The 20,247-nt window shown below is 37.6% G+C and overlaps 1 pseudogene; it reads right to left on the bottom strand.

The window, feature by feature from the left end:
- Window positions 1-14,865: 14,865 nt before the first annotated feature.
- On the bottom strand, window positions 14,866-18,967 carry LOC145064886 (sucrose transport protein SUC3-like; annotated as a pseudogene).
- Window positions 18,968-20,247: the final 1,280 nt, after the last annotated feature.

Genomic DNA, 20,247 nt, shown 5'->3' with positions numbered 1-20,247 from the left:
ATAAATAAATAGGAAAATTAATATGAATAGTAGCCCTAAAATCCATATTTAGTGGGATGTTGGTTTTGGGAAGCCAAATGTAATAAGTTAGATTATTCGGGGGTTAAAATATAAATTCGAGATTTATTTTGTAAAGATTTTAGAAGACACGGGGATATTTGGTAAGTATTAGACTTAATTTGTAAAGGATTTCAGGAGGCAAGGTTAGAAAGGTAAAATATGGATTCACTTTGAAAGAAAAAGGGAAGGAGGGACAAAAGGTATTATGGAAATTAGTTAAGGGGACCGGGTATACAACCTGTCAGCCATTCAGGAAAATTGAGAACAGCCACTAATGTGGCTGGGGTGCATTTTGCAAATTAGGAGCGTGTGTTTTTGTTGTGTGTGGATTTATTTGGCCAGAAAATTGAGAACAACCACTACCACCACCATGAGGTGCTGGCTGCCACCATGTACCACCACCGGTCACCACTAGTGTGCCCGTGTTTTTGTGTTTATGTTAGTGAGTGAGTGTGTATGTGTTATTGCGATTTGTGTTGTAAATTGCAATCATGTCGGAATAATGAAAAGAAAACTCGTAACCACGGCCGTGAGGTATTGGCTACTACCACCAGCCGCCATGTTGGGTGGCGGTGTGCTTAGTTTGTGTTCGGATTGCTTTTGGAGTGTTTGGATACGATTGGACTAGAGCCATAACCACTACCGTGAGGTGGTAGCCACCGTTGACCACCACTACCCGAGGTGGTGGTGGGTGGTGTGTGACTTAAGAAAACCCTAATTGTTCTAATGAAACCCTAACGGGTCTAAGGACTTAGCCTTTTGTCCTAATTGGGTTGTGATGGGTGGGAAACCCTAATTTGGGTTTAAAAAACCCTAATTTTGGATATATGGGCCTTGGACTTATCGGGACCCACATTTGGGCCATTGGAATGGAAGTGTGAATTACACCCCATCACACCATATGATTTATCTAGTAGAGTGATGAACTTAATGGATTATGTCCTTAATGGGTGAAGTGAGAAACACTTAATCCTAATCGTCATTTTATGTAAAAACCCTAATTTCACTTGGGCCTTAAGTTGGGCCTTTCTTTTGGGATTTGGTGATTGGGCCAATAATGGGTCATTCAAGAACAATCATATGGACTAGAATAACTACATGTGCTTTATGATAAGGCCCATATGAGGGGTTCGACCCAATTTGGAAAATTACGCCATAAATGGGCAATAATTTTTGGCCTTGATGATTATGAGATATTGGGCTATTTGAATGCCAAATGTTTGGACTGGAATGAATACTTGGGCCTTAGGGTATGACCAAGTAAGGGTTGGGCCTAATTTGGAAAATTGGGCCATATATTGGGCTTTGACTCATAGTTGACTTTTGGGCCTTTAGACTACGCCTTTGGCTTAAGTCAAGCTAAGTTGGGGGTAAAGTAGCCTTTTACCCTAAGCATGGACTTATGGGTATATGTTGGAACCCAATTATTGATTGGGTATTATTTTGATGATTAACAGTTCGAGAACCTGCCATCCAGCAGCTAGAGTTTTGTCTACGGGACTTTAGCAGTGTGAGGTCAGTTACCTTTCAGTAGAAGTGGGTCGAAGGCACCAATGTCGGCCCACTAGTAGTTGATTATAGTTGAGATGATTGTCTTTGTGATAATAGTTTGGTATGCCACCATTTTTTATCTGTTATGTGCTAGTATGCTATGTTTTATGGGATAATGTAGGATGGGTAGGATAGACCCAGGTATCAGTTGTAGGGACCGACAGGGTAGGTCGGGCACCCCAGATATGCCTGACAGTATGTTTATGATATGTTGTTATGTGATAGTGGTAGTAGGAGGGGAATAGTCCCCGTATTACAGTCATAAGGACTGAAGGGTAGGTCGGGAACCCCAGATATGCCTGACAGTAAGTATATGGTATGCTATTATGTAGTAGTAGTAGGGGTCAAAATAGTCCCCGTAGCCGGTTGAGATAAACGGAGGGTAGGCCGGCGCCCCACAACTGCCAGACAAGGTAGGCAGGCACCCCAAAATGGCCTGACAGGGTAGGTCGAGCACCCCAGAAATGCTTGACATGGGTAGGTCGGGCACCCCAGAATTGCCTGGCAGGGTAGGTCGGGCACCCCATAATTGTCTGGCAGCATGCGTTTGGTATAGTATGTGGTATGATGGGGTAACTCACTAAGCTTTGTGCTTACGGTTTACTGTTTTGGTTTCAGGTAGTTCATTTTCAAAGGAAAGGAGTCAGCTCGATCGCAACACATCACACTATGATTTTTCCGCACATGAGATCTTTGGGATTACACTATGATATTATTTTATGATAACATGTTTTGATTACTGACACTTTGGTCTTCACATGTGATGTTATTATGAATGTTTTCACACTGTTGGTTTTACAATAACTTAATTAAAAACAAAAATTTTGGTCTTGAATTTTGAGATGTTCCAAGTTGGTATCACAGCCTTGGTTTGAGGGATTCAGACACACTATCGGGTGTGTCTGGACTCCATCTGAGGACTTGGTATGAAAATTTTCAAAAGAAAATAGTTTTCATCAAAAGAATTTGAAAAAGAAGTTGAAAAATGAAAAGAACTTTGAAAAGAACAATGTGTGTGATGCGTGCAATCAGTCGAGATCAAGTAACTTTTCCCCAAAATACCCATACATGTTATGTGTGTCATGTTATGATATGAATTGAGAATATGTGAACTGCAAGCTATATTAGGGCTAAGGATCTAGGAAGGATGCCTTATACGCCTATTATATGTGCTTGTAGACCTGCATGCTAGTACTGATCAGTCAATGATAGGATGACATATTTAGGTTATACATGATTGTATGAGCCTTTGAATTGTACGTACATATTCCTGATTTGAGGATATAATGGTTTGATTGGAGTATGATGGTTAGATTTTCCATTGTCTAATTGTTGTTTGCGTTGTGCTTTGTGGGAGTCTTAGTGATGTAAATTAGCTACTAAGAGAATATGCTAAGCCACATGGGACATAGGCCGGATAATCTCAGAGTGATGGACTTGACCCTACTATGCAGTCTTGTCTGAGCCAACCGTTATAGGGATGGGTCTTTTACTCAAAGGATTATCTGATCTCTATTGCATGTGGCTATATTCATGAGGTAGCTAGTTGACATTTATGGGAATCTTTAAGCAGCTGAGGCCTTGGTGGGTTCGGGAACCTAGGAAATCCTAGGAAATGATTTAGTGAACTTGGTTGTGTTGTTAGCAAGCATTCGGGGTATCAGTTTGAGAAGGTGACTTGGAGGATTCAGGATGATTCTTGAGGAAAGTATGGATAGGTGTGGAAGGTAGTATTGAGCCCGTACTACTAAAAGCACAGGATTCATACTCGAATCCGGGAGAGTAGAATCCAGGAAGCCTTTGGGATAAGGATTCTTGGGTATATGCGGATCTCTTGAATGTCAGTTCGGTATTGGGTAGAGCACTCAAGAATGGGATTCATATTCTGGTTACGACTCAGGAGCAGGAGTTGGACCAATCGATGTGTGATCATAGGAGTTCATCTCGTCGAATATTACTCGTAGATTTTTGGGAATGGACCTCGGTGGTCTTTCGTTCATCCAAGGAAGGTATTTTGGAGCCCTCGTTAGTCATCTCGGGGCCTTTCGGACCATATTTGTCGCAGGGAAGTTAGGGGTTCATCTGAAACCCAGAGTCTGTGGATCCTTAGATTCCTTCAGGAAGGAGGATCCTATTGTTAGTCCTTGTCATCGGGATTAGAAGGGAGTTTTGCACCATGATCTCAGAAGGGTCGAAGTATCTCTAGAGAAGGTGATAAGGATTCCTCCAGATGTTGCGGGTATGTCATATTCTACTGTTGCTAGGTGGATGTCGGGAATCTATATCCCTTTGGAATTATGAGTAAGTTTGGATAAGTCAGATCTCGGTTCAGTTCTTTGCTATTTTCTGGGTTATCAAGGATTGCTATATGCCATTCCGCATGTCGAAAAGTCCTTGAAGAACCTACAGAGGGACGTATCTTGTGGAGTGGGTTCCACGAGTACTGTTATCATCCCTGATCTTCATCGGGATCTGAGATAGAGTATTATTTGGAGGATATTTGGGTGGGGTTAGAGCGATAGTTCCCCAGTGAAGTCATAGTTCAATTGTCCCATCATTGTTCAGGTATGGTCGACGATTGTCTGTGGAAGAACTTCGGAGTTCAAGGCACTACTGTTGCTAGGATAGGACTGGTAGTATTAAAATGGTAGTGTCAGTCACGGGTGTTAGATGCATGGATGTTTTGGTCATTGGATGTTCGAGCGAATTACATTTTTCGCATGGGTTGTGTTCGGTTAGAGCTCAGTGGTGCTGCGAGAGTGGAAGTGAGAACGAGGTTTCGTCAGCCAGGGTGAAGATTAAGGTCTCTATTTGTCAGCATGGTAGGCGGAGTGAGGCATCAGTGTGGTCTAGATTTCAAGAGTACTCTTCAGGATTTTAGAGGATGGGCAATCTTAGGGTTTAACCGATGATTGATCGCTAGAATTGGCAAGCATAGGTTTTCATCAATGGGATATTAGAAAGCGAGAAGGATTGGGAATCCTTCAATTCTCACATGTCGTGAAGACTTAGTTGAATCTAAGTGGGGGTGAATCGATCAAGTACTCAAGAACAAAAATAGGTGTGAAACTAGGATGAGTTTCGCATCCCCTTTAGGAAGAAAGGTGGTCAAGTGTCCGTCTAGGTTGAGTATTGGATGAGTCGGGAGTTCAGAAAATGTTCAAACTTTTGGTTCACACTTTTTTCCTTGGAATTGGATAACAGGTTTAGGGAACCGGGTTAAAGCTTCAGTTAGGACTCAAGTTCAGTTGGGTGTTAGGTTGAGTCCATGTTCAACCCGGTATGGACAATGTTGTAAGACTACGGGGGTAGCGTAGCATTCACTAACAGTCAGATAGCATGGAAAGTGTTGTAAGACTACGGGGGTAGCCTTAGTATTCACTAATAGTCAGATAGTATGGAAAATGTTGTAAGACTGCGGGGGTAGTCGTAGCATTCACTAACAGTCAGATAGTATGGAAAGTGTTGTAAGACTGTGGGGGTAGTCGTAGCATTAACTAACTGTCAGATAGTGTTAGAATGATGTAAGTCTGCGGGTATAGTCGTAGCATTCATGAGGTTGGCAGATAGTGATAGAGTGTTGTAAGTCTACGGGTGTAGCCGTAGCATTCACGAGATTGGTAGATAGCTTAGGTGCGTTGTTAGGATGCGGAAGGAACAGGAGTACCCACCAGTTCGGTGTAGCGGTGAGGATATGGAAATCCACCGGATTGGATTTTGGAATTACCTAGATGGATTAGATCTGGTTAATCCAGTGATAAGACTATAGAAGTGCCACTATAGTTATTGGATCAGGGAAGCAATGTATCATATAAGACTGCTTGTGATATAAGGCTACCATTGGTCAGGTAGCAATCACTTTTAGCTTTCGATTGGTGACGTCAGGGCTCGAAGTATGGACCCGATGAGTTAGATCAGAAGGTCGTTAGAGCCACAGTGGTAAGATAACTAGTGGTAACTACTGACAGAAGAGGATTTTGTTTGAAAATCGTGTGGAGACGACTGTTTGGGAGTCCTTTTAGCTCAGCAACCGGGTCGGGACCTGGTATTTCAGATGATTTGCGAACGAATTGAGACCAGGGAGGTCTCGGTAGAGTTTGTAAAGCATCCATGTGGCAGCATGCTATTTTAGGTAATTCATTGTTTTAGGCATTTTCAGTGTTTTGGGTAGTATTAGTATTTGTGTTTTGGGTTGCAAGTATTGATAGAGTAACAGATTGCTTGGGTTATGTTAAGTCACTCACAGTGGGATTAAATAATCTTAGAGTGGTCGATTTGATCCTGTTTCATAGCTCTCGTCTGAGTCTAACCAATGCCGGGATGGATCTTCTGCTCGAAGGATTATTTGAGCTTTCTGTCAAGAATAAGTGTTCTATAGTTGTCTATGGTCTGTGATTTTGTTTCTAATGGTAGCATTGAGATAATCAAGTCAGAAAGCGTGCATTGGGTCAGTCACTCGAGCAAGATTAATCTTGGTAAAGCTCAGTAGGGGTGGTCTACCAGGGAGTCAGTCCATCTCGAGACTACAGGTTTCAGACTGAGTAGATGCGATCATGTTGCAAGGGGTTCACTTATTTTCGGATTTCAGAACCCTACGAGGGATGATTTTTATTGCCTTGGAAAGGCTAGGTTATGCTCGGGATTGTGGCCACATCGTTCAAGTTGTCTGGTGTGTAAGGGATGGAAAGGAATGATTTCGAGGACGAAATATAATTTAAGTGATGGAAAGTTGTAACACCCTAGTTATTAAATAAATAAATAGGCAAATTAATATAAATAGTAGCCCTAAAATCCATAGTATTTAGTGGGGTGTTGATTTTAGGAAGCCAAAAGTCATGAGTTGGATTATTCAGGGGTGAAAATGTAAATTCGAGATTTATTTTGTAAAGATTTTAGAAGATAGGGGATATTTGGAAAGTATTTGACTTAATTTGTAAAGGATTTCAGGTGGCAGGGTTAAAAAGGTAAAATATGGACTCACTTTGAAAGAAAAAGGGGAAGGGAGGGATCAAAGATGGTATTATGGAAATTATTTAAGGGGACCAGGTATATAACCCGTCACCCATTCTGGAACCCTAACCCTAAGGTGGAGCTACAGCTGCCACTCCCACTTACTCGGCCTCCGTTGAGGTCGCCAATCACCAAAGCCGCCCTCGAGCATCGTCCTTTCCGGCGAGAACAGGTCGACGACATGGATGATGGGTGCGTCTGCCACTTACCTTCTCTTCTTCTTCTTCTTTTTCCTTCTGCCGCCATCCACAAACGCCTCTCGACGGTCAACGGTGCTACTCCGAGCACCTTTCGCCAATTGTTAACGTGTCGTCGCCGTTGTATGGCTCGTTTTTGTTGCTCAGGTCAGCGTTAGTATCTTGATGGGCTATCGGTTCGTGTGTACTTCTACTTGGGTATGTTGACATGTTGCGGGGCAGAAGACCAAAAGAAAGCATCGCCACCATCGGAAGGTGGTTGCTGTAAACGCAATACGCTGTTGTTTCCGCTAGCAATGTTGCTACTGTCGCCAAACGCCACCAGGTGGGTGGTTGGGGTGCATTTTGCAAATTAGGAGCATGTTTTTGTGTTGTGTCTGGATTCGTTTGGCCAGAAAATCGAGAACTATCATCACCACCACCGTGAAGTCGTGGCTGCCGCCATGTACCACCGCCGGCCACCACTAGGGTGGATGTGTGTGTGTTTATGTTAGTGAGTGTGTGTGTGTGTGTGTTATTGGGATTTGTGTTGTAAATTGTAATCATGTCGGAATAATGAAAAGAAAACCCATAACCACCACCATGAGGTGGTGGCTGCCGCCACTAGCCGTTGTGTTGGGTGACGGTGTGGTTAGTTTGTGTTTGGATTGCTTTTGGAGTGCTTGGACACGATTGGACTAGAACCATAACCACCGCCGTGATATGGTAGCCGCTGTCGTGAGCCGTTGTTGACAACCACTACCCAAGGTAGTAGTGGGTGGTGCCCGACTTAGGAAAACTCTACTTGTCCTAATGAAACCCTAATAGGCCTAAGGACTTTGCTTTTAGGCCTAATTGGGTTGTGATGGTTGGGAAACCCTAATTAGGGTTTAGAAAACCCTAATTTTCGATATATAGACTTTGGACTTATCGGGAGCGACATTTGGGCCATTGGAATGGAATTATCAATTACACCCCATCACACCATATGATTTATCTAGTAGAGTAATGGACTTAATTGATTAAGTCCTTAATGGGTGAAGTGAGAAACACTTAACCCTAATCGTCATTTTATGTGAAAACCCTAATTTCACTTGGGCCTTAAGCTGGGCCTTTCTTTTGGGCTTTGGTGATTGGGCCAATAATGGGCCATTCAAGAACAATCATATAGACTAGAATAATTGGATGGGATTTCAGGTAAGTCCCATATGAAGGGTTGGGCCCAATTTGGAAAATTAGGCCATAGATGGGCCATAATTTGGGCCTTTGATGATTATGAGATATTGGGCCATTTGAATGCTAAATTTCTGGACTAGAATGAATGGTTGGGCCTTAGAGTAAGGCCAAGTAAAGGTTGGGCCCAATTTGGAAAATTGGGCCATATGTTGGGCTTTGACTCATAGTTGACTTTTGGGCCTTTGGATTGCGCTTTTGGCTTGAGTCAAGCTAATTTGGGGGTGAAGTAGCCTTTTACCCCAAGCATGGACTTATGGGTATATGTTAGAACCCAATTACTGATTGGGTGTTATTTTGATGTTTGACAGTTCAAGAACCTGTCGTCTAGCAGCTAGAGTTTTGTTTGTAGGACTTCAACAATGTGAGGTGATTTACCTTCCAGTAGAAGTGGGTCGAAGGCACCAATGTCGGCCCACTCGTTGTTGATTATAGTTGATATGATTGTCTTTGTGATAATTGTTTGGTATGCCACTATTTGTTATGTGTTATGTGATGGGTTTTGAGCATTCTAACACTCCTAAGTGTACATGCAACCCTAAATACCTTGGATCTATGTTTTCTCTATTATAGATGCAAATATGAACTTTCCAAGGTATTCATCCTAACTATCATAATAACATTGATTCAAATGAATATATGAAGTTAGAATTGCATACCTCTTTGATGTAGATTGTCTTCATGAAGCTTGAGTGCCTAGTGCCCCAAGTTTGACACCTTAAATGGTTCACACAACATCATATGCACTTAGACATTAATCCAACAGCCTCCCACTTGGATAAGTCTAAAACTATTATTGCGTATGACTTCTAGAACCGATTGCCAATCGTAGCTCTCAAAAGCTTTTGTCGAACTCTGACCTTGTCGATGAACTCTGACCTTTGTCAATGACTTGTCCATTAGATAAGGGATCACATATTCCTAAATTCTAGATATCATATGGACTGAGACATGGATTATAATCATTCTCTCTATCCATTTGTTGTTTTTCGATTTCCGATTTATGACGACTGACTAATTGAACAAATCAAATCAGTCCTGGACCGGCCGAGCACTTCCATTTGTCATCATCAAATCATCGAGGGGCCCACAGATATCGCTTTTATCCCGAAGGTAAAAGGAATGGATAGACTTCGACTCATATGGCTTGTTCTACTACTTGTTGAATCATACACAAACGCACGTTTTATAACACCGAGTTACCAAATGCGTTTTCGTGCAATCAATGTACAACCAACTCATAGTAACAATTCATATCTCTAGGTTTGAAGAATATAAGATATTATCATCTCATGATCACTCGTGATAAAATCCATGAAGTGATTCTAATGAGCCCGGGTTGAAGTGATTCTAATGTCCCATGCTCCAAGCATGTACACTATGTTTTCTAAACACTAGTCATGCCACACACCAAGTATGCATACTATGTTTGTCTATGATCTTTACTTTGTGAAATAGATCAATTGAACATAACTCCAATGATCCTCTTTTCACAGTCCCAAATCCTTACTTCAAATGCAAGAATTCCAAATTCATGCCAATTACTGAAATCTGTTAGATTCAAAACTTATATGCATTGATCCTCTTGTAATGATTATGCACAAAGTCAGAAAGACTTGACAACAACCATTACAGAGCATTCCAAAGGAGGTCAGCTCCTTGGAAACATCCTTCTTGCATTAAGTTTCCTAATCTACACAGATTGAATAATTTCTAACTTTGAAACATTTCCAGTTTCCATTTTGACTATCACTTCTGAACAAGAGTTGCCTCTTTTCAGAATATGTCAACATGGTCCTTCCAACAATTAACACTATACTTCCAACTGTCCCTGAGCAACCAATCTTTGGTAAACCTTAGATTGTCCTCGACTATTGCTTAATCGTTTTAGTCATATCCAGTTCTAGACCTTTTCCCTTCTTAATGCCCCAGACATTTGGAAAATTTTAGAAAGGATGAATATAGCACATATAATCGCTCCTATATCCGAAGCATATGGGACACGATTCATGATGTCTCACATAAAGGCTAAACCAATCTTTTGCTATAACATTTCCATTTCTATTTTCCAAGTTCTCATAATCCAGATTATGAAAAGGGATGTTGTAATCATAATCGAATTTTAGAACACAAATAATGGACCCATATACAGAATTTCCTTATGTTGAGCCATTCCAACATGAAATTCATATATATATATATATATATATATATATATATATATATATATATATATATATATATATATATATATATATATATTCTTGACTAAATACGATTAAAACCTCAATCTAAGCTCTTAGATTTGATATGAAGTATAATTTCCTCTCCCTTAATTATAGCAAAACAACTCTTTCCCAATTGAAACTTTTGTTTTCTATAATTAACATAGCTAACTTGCAACTTTTATCATAATTATCATGCTCCCACTAACATGATGATTATTAGCATAACACTTATGCTCCCACTAGCTTTGACATGTACTCAAAAATTACTTGGACTTCTATAAATCAATACTTTATTGACTTTCTTACCAAAGTTTAGATTTCTGATACTAGATTGCTTTGATAAAACTTTATCATAATCATACACCTTATCATAGATAGCTCACAGGTGTGTCTAAACAATTTTAAGAACTATGAAAAGGGATTCTGTAATCATAGTCTTCATTGTTTAGACCTTTTCCACTTCTCACAAGTCCGTGTTAGTGTGCCGGTAAACCACACATGCTCCACTAACGACTTTGAGAATGCAAATATCACAATTGCTATCTAGCTAAAATCTACTTAGTGAAAGTGTTTCCTTACCATCATTTTCATGAATTTGAGAGAAACCTTATGACACTTAAATTTAATGGTGTATGTGTTCTTATCCATGTGAATTGTCAAAACCATAGTCACAAGACAAGGATAATGACAAATCCAAACTCATATGGACTGAACTCAATCTTAATTTCTTGCCACATGGCAGCTCAAGGGCCTGCCATTGTTTCCAAGTTGTTGTGCAACCAATTGAGAACTCTAAGAACTCATATGCAAAGCCAACTTTAATTGGAATGGGCACAGAATATGTCAACACGATAGGTTATGAACCTCAAGTTGTGTGCTAGTGAAGAACTTCAGGATTTATTCTTGATTAGTTCTTAAGATTTTCAAGACCTTTAAGACTCCCACTGTCCTCTTGACACATACGACTTTCTTGTCAGATATTCAAGAGATAGTGTGGATTCTAATCAAGACAAACACTTCACACAATTGGCCTTAGTTGGTCTTTGTTTTATCCAAAACATCACAACTTACCAATTTCAAATGTACAAGAGTAGAAAACTTTTACTCTTACATTTGACAAGTGTTTTAAACCTTCTTTAAGACACGTCACTCAAGTTACATTCTTAGAGTATAACTCTAAGAATTATTTTTGGAATGAAGTATGAATCATCTTCTTGATTTAAGCACTTCAACAATTCAAGATTCCTCTTCCTTAGAGAACTAATTGTGATATGGTTTCTAAATCATTAAGATGATCACTAAAATTGATACTAAAGTACTCTCCCATCTTTTCAGATTTGAGACACTTTTATCTTTCTGCCTAATTTGACACTTCTTATTCGTTCTGCCTTACATTGAAACTTTTCCAATGTTTCAGAATTATACTTAAACTTGTAAGTATAACCATATTTACTGAACTTAAGTAAATCATGACAAATAGTCTTATCGATCTTTTGTGGTGAACTTTACCAGTGCACAAGAATGTGTACCCGATCCCTTAGTCCGTTACTTGACTCACACATCCATGTGAACAAGTAGTTAGTCTTAATTTTTCCAATGCTTGAAAGTTCTCATTTCATCATGCTATACAACTTGCATGATTCCAAGTTCCGGTCTAATTGAAACTTGGGTGATGAGGATCTTTCCTTATTTGGTAAATTTAGACATTACCACAAATGAAAGAATAATTTCATATTTCCACTCTTGCTATTAATGGAATCATATAAGAAACAAATATTTTTCCACAACTCGCATTGTAAGGATATTTTTAAAATAAATAAAGTCAAATTTATCCTTTTATTTTAAAAACTTTGCGGAAAAACTATCCTTACAATGCAAAAGAGCATGAAAACTTTGTTGTTATCTATTCCTAAGCAATATATCATAACTCCTAAGAAGTAGCTCAAGAATCCGATCTTCAAACTATGCGATAGAAATCCATCTATGCGATCAGATTCAACATATTCTTTCTTTAAGTTTCTTCACTTTTCTTTGATTCTTAAAACATCAACATGTTACCTAGTCACATCATGTATCAAGAATCTCAGAATAGAAACTTAGCAGGGTGAGATAGTGGACTTTACCTGAAGTAAAGTCAAACTTATTGACTTTAACATCCTTAGGTAAACTTGGTAGCTTCGCAACCAATGCCCCTTTCTTTGGCAATATAAACATATGGACCCTTTGGTGATGGGACTATCTCAGACTTAGCTTTTCTCTTTACCATTTGGTCAACCGAGTTGACTATGGCCGACCCCTTTTCATTAGGAAGAGAGAGCTTTACCGGATATCCATTGTCATCATTGTTAATTTCCATAAAGTTGTAGGAAGTTGATCTTAGCAAATAGATAAGATCATTAAGGGTCCTGTCATAGTCTGCTTCATAGGAGTCCCAAAGGAGCTCACTATGTGACTTAGAGAATGATTGAACCACCAACTTTCTCAAGACTTTGACACCCAGCTCTCCCGGCTTGTCAATATGTGACTACATCTCCAAGATGTGACCACACATAGACCTTTATTTGCCAATAGGGCTTGAGTGACCTTAAAATTTTCCAGAACTTGTGGGTTAGGGAGAATAACTGGAGGAGGTGAAAGAAGTATGATTTCCATGGGACATCATCTTCATTTAGGAAAGCTTGTTTCAAGAGATTTGGGAAGATCATAAATGTCTAAACCAGACATCTTTTTGGGAGATATTCAAGATAGTTGATTTAAAGTCCTTAATATGACACCCAATATGAAATATTAAGGCTAGGACCCAACAAACTATTTTATAACTTAGAAGAGGGTTGCCATAATCCAAGCTATAAAATATTTGAAGGTAGGTGAATGACGATTCACCAATTTCCACCAAGATAAACGAAATGTATTATTGGGTTTTAATTGAATTTGAAACTCCTAGATCTTTTGAGATTCATTGAACTTTTCAATGGCATGTTTCAATCTTGAGTGTTCCCTTTAGGTTTTGTGACTAGGATGCCGAGGATCAAAAAACAAGGTGTGAAGTAACCATGCAAATATATTGGGTACCCTTAATATTTACCCCTTAATCGATGTGCTGGTTAACCACGCACGCTCCACCGATACTATGATAAATATTAAGTTACCCTTTGCCTACCTTGTTAAGTCCAAGTAAGTGTGCCGGTTAACCACACACGCTCCACTAACTGACTTACACAAAGTGCAAAGTGTAATTGCATGGATTAGCACCTTATTCACTTTTTCTTAAGTAACTAAGATTGGGTATTTATAAAAGGTTTACTTACTTAGTATTTATCATTAATACTTTTATTGAAGGGAGAATTATAGTCCTTGTACTACCCGTTCGGCTAACGACCCTCCACCAGTCAAGGAAGCGGTGGGTGAGAGTGGACACCCATTAAACTGCCATTTTATAGGCAGTAACCTTATACCCCCTTATAGACCGGCTTCGTGAATGAGGCCTACTAACGGTAAGACTGACTTGCTCTTATACATATATATATATATATATATATATATATATATTATTAACTTAAAATATTATAAAGTATAAGGGTTGAATTTTAACTTTTAAAATTCTAAGGGCTAACTTGGAATTAAAGTACTCAGAAGTGAAAACTATTCAAATTCCAAAACTTGAGGGCAAGTTTTGAAACTATTCAAAACTAATTAATTCCATAACTTATGTGTTTAAAGTAGTTTTAATCACAACTAGAAAAATAGCCTTTTACGACACTCAATGCACGTCGTAAAAGGCTCGGACGACGCGTAAATGCGCATCAAGGAAGGCCGTGTCATAAAGAGAGACGACGCACTTTTGTGTGTCGTCTATACACGACGCTCATTTTTGACACGCTGTTACGACATGCGTTTACGACACGCAATGCGTATCAAGGAAGGTCATGTCATAATGGAAGACGACACGCATTCGCGTGTCGTAACCTTACGACGCGCGTGTTAATGACACGCAATGCGTATCAAGAAAGCCCCTGTCAAGAAAGGTCATGTCATAAATGAAGATGACACACATTTTTGCGTATCATAATTTTAAATGTTTAAAAAAATATATTTTTTTATAGATTTACTATTTTTCAAATTAAATTTGCATTTAATGCCTCATAATAGAAAATAAAATATCATATACAAAAAATATAATCCATTTCATAAAATTTAATGTCATACAAAATATCATATACAAAAAATAGAATTCATTGCATAATATTTTATTACACTAGTCAAATGTGTTATCTATGGAACTCTAGTATAACAAATTTTCTACGATGTAACAATAAATAAACCTATTCAATTAGTGAAATAATGGATCTGTGTTAAAGGAGATTCACTTTAGCAATATTAATATTAAACAAAAATAATACATTGCTAACATGGGTTATACATTCCTATAAAACTAACATGTGACCTTGTTCTAGATCGAGGTCGAATTGGATCGATGGCGACGATTCAATTTTAGATATACAACATGATTACTAACCTAAGACCTTATGCAACAAGTGCATCCCATGCCCTATTTCCAGCAACCACCACATGTTTTAGTGTCTTAAGGGCTAGTATATACAACATGATTACTTTCTCCTTGCCATCCAATAGCTTTCATTAACAATGGAACCATCTGTAATTTATTTAAAAAAAACAATGTCAAAACTGGAAACTAAGTATGCCCTTGCTCCAAGTGTCTTTGTGCATTTCTATTTCAAAAAAAAATGTGTTTGTGTGAATTTAATAACCCAATAGTAAATAAAAAGATAAAAAATAGATATAAATATGAATATATAGTTATGTAGTTATATATCTCGTATCCTGGAACCAGAAATGCAAACACTACATTCACTAGGAAAATGCCAAACAGAAAAAATGATAAGATAAATCTTCTTTTAACTTGAGGTTTATAAGGAATTTTATAACTTTGTAATACATATACAAGCTACATACAATAACTTATGGTTTATGTGCAAAGTATTCTAGAAATGATGTTGAATAAGAAATGTCTATTTATTTCAAAACTGATAATGAAATGACATAGTAAATGAAAAAATATAAAAAGAAATTAAATTTACTAAAAATAAAACCTAACATACCTCCACCCCTAAGCGTCGGATGAAGAAAGAAACCCATTGTTTCAACTGAAGCATCAAATTAAGAAATCTTAGAAACGTTGACTTACTAGTCCAATGCATTGACCAACCCATGGACAGTGATGGTCAAATATTTGAAAACAATTGTTGCAGACAGAGCAATATGACGCTATTGGAGGATGATAGAGCATACCAGTATCATAGTATTTGGCATTAACTGTGTGACCATTCACAAGTTACATTGTAGTTCAAATTACTGCGATTTTACTATGAAAGGCAACAAAAGAAACATGACATCAGATGTTGATATGGAAACATATCCTGCAAATTTAGCAAATACAAAAATTAAAAACCCCCTGAAAATAAAACTGCACAAAGTTGCTCAACGCCCAGACTAACCTTGAACCCATCCACTGACACATTGGCTCAATCAGGAAAGACCTGATACCAAGAACCACCTGCCCAATACTTATTATGGTCAGACAAATGATTATAAATATGAATTTAGTGATTATTTAGAATTTGAAAAAGGAAATAAAAATGCAAAACCCTTGTGCTTACTGAATTCAATAGCAAACCAAAAGCACCTTCTCTAACACCTTCATCATAAGCTTGAACTTTGTTAGCATCTCCTTTTGGGTCTCCATGATAAACCTCTCTCCCCATCCAATCCGTATCAAAAAGAAAAAAGGGAACCATCACAACTGCACATGTGATGTGAATATATAAAAAAAGTAAGCAAAAGCAAAATGACCATTTTACCCTTAGTTTCATTTTAAAAACTTAACCATGTAAGAGCCATGACAATAAGCACTGAATGCATCCCTACTGGTAAATGGCGTAAGCTGGTCAACAAGTTGACCAAAACTGCCCCTAGATTATCATTAAAAGTTTCAACTTGATATTCTTCTTCAACCTCAGATGATTTACTAGAATTTGTCAGGGGTTTTGAGTCTGAATTTTCAGACCCAGTCTGCTGATGATTGTTAAGAAGAGGAGCAAAATCTAATAATTTTTATGATGTTTTGGTGCTAAAGGGATCTCTTTTGCAAAGTAGAGTGTTACCAATGTGCAAAATGTATGAAAAATCTGCAACATGCCAACATGTTTTGTATTATTTAATATTCTAATTTTCCTTTTGTCAGTTAGAAACATCAGAAGGCTTTTTGGTTGTCAATTTATCAATTTTAAGATATAGTTATATTTAGCTATTAAAAACTCACCACTGCAACTAAAAAAGATGCCTTCAGATTTCCACATGCCTCACACCAAGCTATACTTTTCAAGAAAGGAAACCACCTGCCATGGAGAATGATCAAATTAATTAGAAAAAAAAATGAAAAAAAGTCAAATAAAACCATATAATATAATAAGAAGACTTCCAATAGATAATTTACCTGTGCCAATTTCCACTAGAACCAGATAGAAACCCTAAGATGTTTCCAATCGCCATCCATGAACAAAATATAACATTTGCTGAGTTCCTATGATTAGGGCCTATCAATAAATGAATAAATATTATTATTAGCATTTATAGAGACATAACACAAACATCATAAGGTGAAACTATTAACAGATTTGGGTTTAGGGTTTTGATCTAAATTAAGATTGAGGAATTTAGAAAACTTGGTACATACCTGCTAAATCAGCCAGGAGAGCTCGAGCGGGGCCCTGAAATTATTAAAATTGTTACTTGAATTTAAAATAATGGTTTAAAACACAAGTTTTTTTTAAAAAAAAAAAGGAAATTTTTTTATAAATTCTTACCTGAACAGTGTTATTAGCAAGATCCAGCATCCAGAAACCTATGATGAAAATAAAAGTTGTCCTTGTTCGTGTATCTTTATACACACAGAATTATGGAATTATGTTATATACAATCAATTACTATGAAATATAATGAGAGATATAAACTAAAAAGAAGAAACTGGAAACCTGCAATGTTCCTTTGTATCTCCAATCAAGTATCCAATGTCTGCAAAAAACCCAATAGTTATAACCTAAAGTGCAAAATGTAGTTCAGTGGATACAAAATATAGTAAAATAAATTGAATGTGTAGTAATCCTTTTCATTGAGGCTTTTGGATAGATTGAAACATAGTTTAGTGTTGTGTTTTCCTTCAGCCTATCGCACATAGACATTTTGTCAAATTGCTATCATGAGTAAAAACAAGTACATTTCTCATATCAGTAAAAGAAAAAGAAAAAGGAAAAGTACCTCTCTTTCAAATGGAGGATATCTCCCAAGTCCTGGTGTAGCATTAGCTGAAGCTGAAACTATGTCCGCAAGTACACGATGAACCTGTACTCATTACAAATGATTACATAAATGAAATTAAAAGAATAATAATATTAATAAGAGAAAAGGGGAATTAATTAAAAATGAAAAAACAAAATAATGTGTAGTTTTTTTACCTCGTCAACACAGAGACATGAGGGCTCTTAATCTGATACATAGCAGAAATCACAGGGACCATTTTGTAATATATTCTTAATCTGATACATAGCAACACAAATTACATAAACCAAGTAATAGCAAAATAATCGATCACAGACATACCCTTGGTCCTTGACCCAACAGAAGTGCCTGAACAACAGCAAGAACTTTGGGATCGGAAGATGCTTGATCGATTTTACTGATCACACCAATGGTTCTTGTTGCTACATTAAAAAAAATATTTTAATAATTCATGAAGCCTTGACTGGATTGCAATTTGGGGAAACAAAGATTAGTTGTCCCAGATTATTTACCTTTCCTTGAACACTACTTGGAACAACTTATCACCATGACAAGCTAAATCAACTAGAAACTTTCCCTGTTTACATTTTACAACAATACCTGTTAATAAATGAAACAATTATACTAGATTTCTTAAAAAAATGCATAAAATTAGAATAAAATAATGAAATAGATGAAGAGAAGTTAAAAAATCACGCATATTATAGAACAGATCCATATCTAATGCCTGAAGCATTCCAATTTAATCAACTAGGGTAAATATCCAGCAATGTGATTACATTGCAGAAATTTCATGAAGATTATTTATATAGCTTTGTTGTTTTGTATAAGGAAATACAATTACCTTCCCAACTAGTATCTCATTAGCATGCTGAACCCCATATACATTTGCAGTATCAAAGAATGTAACTCCTCTATTAAAAGCTTCCTTGAGCACTTTGTTGCCTTCTTCCTCAAGGAGAGGATTGTTACAGATACTTGTAAGCCCCATGCAGCCATACCCTAATATTGAGACCTGTAGAAAAGGAAAATGAGGTTGAATGTATAACAGATCCATATCTAATTTGCAATTTATAAAAATCTTTTCTATCCCTAATCATACAACTTTTTGTCCCAGAATTCAACTACTTAATGCATCAAACCCCCAAATTGGAAGTAGAATATAAACCTAGGTAGAATTAAAGAGATGATTTAGGGAGAAAGGTTTTAACAGAAAAGGTAATTGTATCACATACATACACATATGAATCTAATTACTCCATAGAAGGCTAAATAATTACCGTATATTCTTTCAGAGACATCGACAAGTCCGTAGAGCGACTTCTTATAAAACAATTTCTGTAACAACGCCATTCAAATTGACCGAATTTGGAAATCCTAAAAACAATTTTAAAAATCCCCCGACAGGCCGACCTAGGTAAAACAGATATACATGCACGATGTTTTGGCGAGGCTGAAGTCTGGAATAAAGTCGTCATCCTTGGGAGGCACTGGAGTGAAGTCCGATGATCGATTGCGTGAGAACCGGTGGTAGTAGAAGGAGAATTTATGCGTTGGTTTGAAGGAGAACCAAGGTTCGACATACGAACTACAAAGAAGGAAGCGGGGAAGAGGATATACATGAGAACGACACACAACAACTCGGTCAGCAGGTATTTTTCCTTGGACCGAATCGACACAGAAATAGGGACTGGATCCTTGATTTGGATCGAGTCCAAAGGTGTAGAAAGGAAAACAAACAAGCTGACTTTGGATTGAGGACCGGGTCCTAACTTCGGACCCAGTTAGAAAGAAAATTGAACGGACCCTTAGAAGAAATGAGGATGAAGAAGAAGAAAACCTGGTAGTTCATGGTATGTTTAAGCGAAATTTTGAAATTTTGTTGCAGTTTCTGTAGGATGTGATTGCGTGGCATATGATGTTGATGGACATCATTAAGGATCTGCCAATGTTGGAAGAGGTATCCATTACTAATTCAAGGAGAAGAGGGAGGCTTTCTTTGAGTGGGGAAAAGCTCATTAAGGTGAAGGAATGGGTAAACTCAGCCAAGATGTAAGCCTGAAGTGAGATCGTCGATTGATGCAGAGGCCTAGGAGAACCGATCGAGAATCGGAGAGCTTTTTCAATTTTCTTGAAAAAGCCCTAGGTAGAATGGTTCATGAAAAAGAACTAGGAATGAGTGAATGAAGGGAGATACAGAGGAGAGACTGAAGAAGCGGGCACTTCAAAATTTTAGAATTCTAGAGGATTTCATTTTTTCCTTTTAAAAACGCGCGTTTGATTAAAAAAATATAAAGCGACATTTCTAGAGGACACACATTTAAAACAAGTGCCCTCCGTGTTTGTATTTTTTTTTTGTTGGACATTAATTTTAAGGCGCGCAAACATGCGTGTCCTTCATTCTTCAAATTTTGGAAGGCTGACATTATTTTTAAGGGTACACAAAAATGTGTATCTTAAATCAGCGAGTGTCATTGTTTGCGCGTCATTAAAGGGTATTTTTCTTGTAGTGAATTAAAAAAACTCTTCAAGTTCCATAACTTGAGGACAAGTTATGGAAGACTTCAAACTAATAAAAGAATGTAACTTTTCTTTATTTTGTAACTTATGGAATTAATTAAGGTTACACATTT

This window comes from Lactuca serriola, chromosome 1, assembly GCF_051521515.1.
Source record: "Lactuca serriola cultivar US96UC23 chromosome 1, Lser_US96UC23_V15, whole genome shotgun sequence".
Taxonomy (NCBI): domain Eukaryota; kingdom Viridiplantae; phylum Streptophyta; class Magnoliopsida; order Asterales; family Asteraceae; genus Lactuca; species Lactuca serriola.
Note: the sequence above shows the minus strand (reverse complement) of the source record. Positions and strands in the feature narration are given on the sequence as shown.